The sequence below is a fragment of the Hippopotamus amphibius genome, chromosome 6 (genome assembly GCF_030028045.1).
Source record: "Hippopotamus amphibius kiboko isolate mHipAmp2 chromosome 6, mHipAmp2.hap2, whole genome shotgun sequence".
Lineage (NCBI taxonomy): Eukaryota > Metazoa > Chordata > Mammalia > Artiodactyla > Hippopotamidae > Hippopotamus > Hippopotamus amphibius.
In genome coordinates this window covers 154,528,226-154,532,297 of record NC_080191.1, presented here as the reverse complement: position 1 = coordinate 154,532,297, position 4,072 = coordinate 154,528,226, and positions in this window count along the sequence as shown.

Genomic DNA, 4,072 nt, shown 5'->3' with positions numbered 1-4,072 from the left:
GCCTACAGCAAATCTTCCTGAGGTTTTTCTCTTCCTCCTTTTATGCTCTGGGGAGAGCAGTCCCCAAATAGTACTGTAAGTCATTCCAGGAAAGGACCCTGCCACAGAACAACCTCTGAATACAGAGCACAACCATTTTGGGCCACGTTTTAAAAAACCTACTTTCCTCTCTTATTTGCCAGGGAGATGACATTGACGTTTGGAAATGTTGCAAATGTGACAAATTGTGACATATTTTATTACACAATTTGTGGCATATTTTACCTATTTGGGGGAAAACCCTGACAATGTGACGTATGTATAAATGAATCAAACCCTTGTAAAATCCCTGGGGCAGCCGCAGCCAGAACTCGGTTGAACAGACTGAAGGAGCAGCTCGTGGACACAGAGAGCAGCAGGGGGCTTGTCATGTTCTGCTGTGGTTGGCAATTTGTTTTCCCACCTCTTTAAGCATATGGTAAGTGATGGGGGAAGAATGATCCCAGATGATGGCAGGACACCCTCTGTGTTGCGTGTTTTTCAGCTTTCTGCTATTTTAACTAATTTCCAGTCAATTATGCTGATGTCTGGGTGTATTAGTGGTTTTTTTAGGCAGAAAAACATCACCTTCTCTTTGAACACCAGTGTTTGCTGTTCTTGTTTAATTGTGATAGAAATCATTTATGATTTCTTTGTGAGAAGAAAGTTTCTGGAACTTCTGTCCTCTACCTTCTCCCTGCGTTCTTCCCTTTAAAATGTCTTGAACAGAGCCACTTACATGATAATCTCAGTTAGGCAGCAGATGAGCCCTGACTGGTGAAAAGTTGAATAAGCTATTTCTTCCAGAAGGGCGAGTTTGTGTTTGTGTGTAGACATAAGTGCTTAAGAGCACTGTGGTCCTTTACTGCCACACCAGACCTCCTGAGTATACAAATTATTTTTTTTTTTGAGTTCAGGAAGTATTCCATTTATAGCCATCATTTTTGGTGGGGTGAGAATAAAAGTGTTTCCAGTGCGATGCTATTTTAGCCACATATTAGGTCATTTTCTTCTTACTCTTTCCAGTTTGCTGAAAATTTGGAGACAGAAAAGGATAAACACGTTTCCATTTTCTGAGTTGATAGTTCAGGTTTATGTCCTTAGTCTCAAGGTAAAGTAAGTGCCTGGTATTCCCTTGTGTAAAAATGTCAATATACTTGGATAAGGTGTGTGGTTAATCAGAGCCCGTTCGCCACTCTTTTCTAGGAAGAAACAGGAACTGTTTCAGTGGCTGGCACGGCTTGAACGTAGCCTTGGTATTAGCACCTCTGGTTTAAGTGTGTACATTCACTGTCTCCTCCTTCTCTGCGTCTCTCCCTGCACCCCTCATTTCCTTTATGGGTGGCTCTCTGCAGCCGTTAAACTCAGATGCTTGCTCACTCAGCCTCATATGCCTCTATTTTAAAGAAATTTTCTGGAATTTCACGCACTGCCTAGATGAGGTTCTATGTGAGGACTGAAGCCCTTTTCTTACCACTTGTGGGGGGAGTGAACAGAATCTTCTTCAGAGGTTTCTCCTCCAAAGAAACTGGAGAGCCTGTGATATAATATCTCAAATCAATCTCTCGACACCCCCATCCACATTCCTCTGTTGACTAGGAATGCTTTCAAATCTCCCGGGAACTGACCTTAGTTATGAGGTTTCATTTGAGAGGCTGGGGCCGTCCTGGGAAAAATTGTAGAAAGGATGAAGGTTGTCTTAATCTTTATTATCCAACTTGCATCCATTTTTCGATTCTTTGCCTCAAAACTTCCAGTGCCCGGTCATGAAAATGATCACAGTCTCTGCTTTTTATTATTAATCATCATAAAACAATTGCTGTCATTTCATGAGTATTTATTATGTGCTAGACATTTTGATAAGCATTTTCTATATCATCTCATTTAATCTTAAGATTTGGATGTTACTATTCCTGTTTTCCAGATGAAGAAACTGATGCACGGTAAGTTGAGTACATTTTCCTGAATCTCATAGCTAGTGAGTAGCGGAACCAGGATTCAAACTCAGGTCTGAATGTTCCCAAAGCCTGTGTGCTAATCATTTATTTAGACCTTCCCCCTCTCGGGCATTATTCCATTCTGCAAATTTAAGACTCCAGTTCTCTCCTATCAGAACTTACCTTTTATGTTCTTCTATAGCTCTGCTCTTAGGTTTCTGGGGTTGTGGATGGGTCTAGGTTACTTTAGTGTGCTGAGGAATTATTGGCTGAGAAAGCTAGCATTGTTCAGGGCCATCTGCAATTTTACTGCCAGGTCATAAGAATCTGCAGTAAAAGGTACGGATCTCTAATGGTGGCTTTTCAGGAATTTTTGTTCGTTGGGAAGATCTTCAAGTCACAACACAGAGAAATCTGCTGAATTTGCCTACTTTTTATTAATAATTCAATTATTTATTTATTTAAGTAACATTTATTGAGCCCTCCTATCTGCCAGGAATTGTATTGTACTAGGTAGGGGCTGAGACTATACACACAAAAGAAAATGAAGATGAACACACTAAATCCCTGTGTTCAGAATCTTGTAGGAGCACCAGAGAAATACACCACGACTATCGTGTGGTGTGATAAGTGTTTTTATAGAAGGGTGCAATGGAAGGTTATTGAAGCACAGAAGATAGACACCTACCCTGGACCTGAATCACCTCCTGGTGCGTAAGAAGTTTGAACTACATCTTGAAGAAGGAGTTTAGTTAGCCAGATGGATAGAAGAGAGATCAGAGAAAGGAATTTCAGGCAGAGGAGACAGTAAATGCAAAAGCCCAGAGGTGTGAAAGAATTTGGAACATTAGGGATGACCACTGACGAGATGGCTGAAGCATAAGAGGTGTGGGGATGACAGTGGGAAAGAGACTTGAAGGGCCATTTCACTCCATGACCCAAGTCATTTGCAGCAGCAAACTTTTGTTACTAGGTCTTGGGATGTAAATTTTCCTAAATAAAGGCAGGACACCAGGCTGGTCTACAGTCTGCTGTTGAGCGAAAACCTCTTCCTTTTAGCACATCTTGATGCCTGCCAGTGTCAGGGTTGGGCTGGGTTTGGTTTCCTACTTTACACAAAATATGAGTGGAAATGGGAGGAAGGAAAGTAGAAATGACCATGTGAAGGTAGTTTGTAGTTTGCCCAGTGGCTGCTGTTCAGGGATCACAAACTACACTGATATCAGAGGGAAAGTAAACTGCTGGCTTTGCCTGGTCTTCCAAAGGGCCCCTTTGTTCCAGTCTCCATGGGTTTTTTTTTTTTAATTGAGTTTAGTGGTAAATGCTGGCAGTTTCTGAGGCTACTCAACTATTAAAATACTTCATTCTTAAAAGCAGAGACAGCTGCTAATTCCCACTGTTGGAAGACTTGGACATGTGACTTCTCACACACACCAAGTAGAATCATCTAAATAGTCTTGGATGTTTGCCAGGAAAACTTGACGGTTGCTAGTATTCAATGAGTTATTTATTCAGCCAGATAATATGACATTTTCAAAGAAATTGAGAGTTAGAAGTCCTTTTTGTTGTTGTTAGCACAAAACCAGTTTGCTTTGTATGGACCTGACTGGCTGAGCTGGACCTGATTCCTGGGATTTCTGTTGACAGTTGCCTGAGCTGTATTTAGGGCGCTCTGTTTTTCTAGGAAAGCTGAAATTTCCCAGCTGATTATGACTTTCTAGAGATGGACCTCAGTGTAGCTTTTGCACCAAATTCTGTATCTGTCACAACTGTTGGAAAGGAAGGAATGTATTTTACGTGTAGTATGAGTCCCCAGTCACTGCTTTCTTCTCAGCATTGCTAGATGTCAGTTACAGCAGCTGAATGCTTTTGGTTAGAGACAGACACTGTTAATTGTTCTGAAATGATACTTCTGTCATGCTCAAGGATGGCACCAGGACAGTCTGTTTGTTTGCTCACCATGGGAAGGAGCTAAGTGTCAGGGTTTGCAGCTGCCTCACAAACTGCTGGATTTTTACTGCAGCAAATAAAAGAGCAGAGCCTTGATGACTCTCTGACTAGAGGAGGCTGATGAGTTTGGACAGACCTAAGTTGAGGGTATTATATGGATGTCTAGA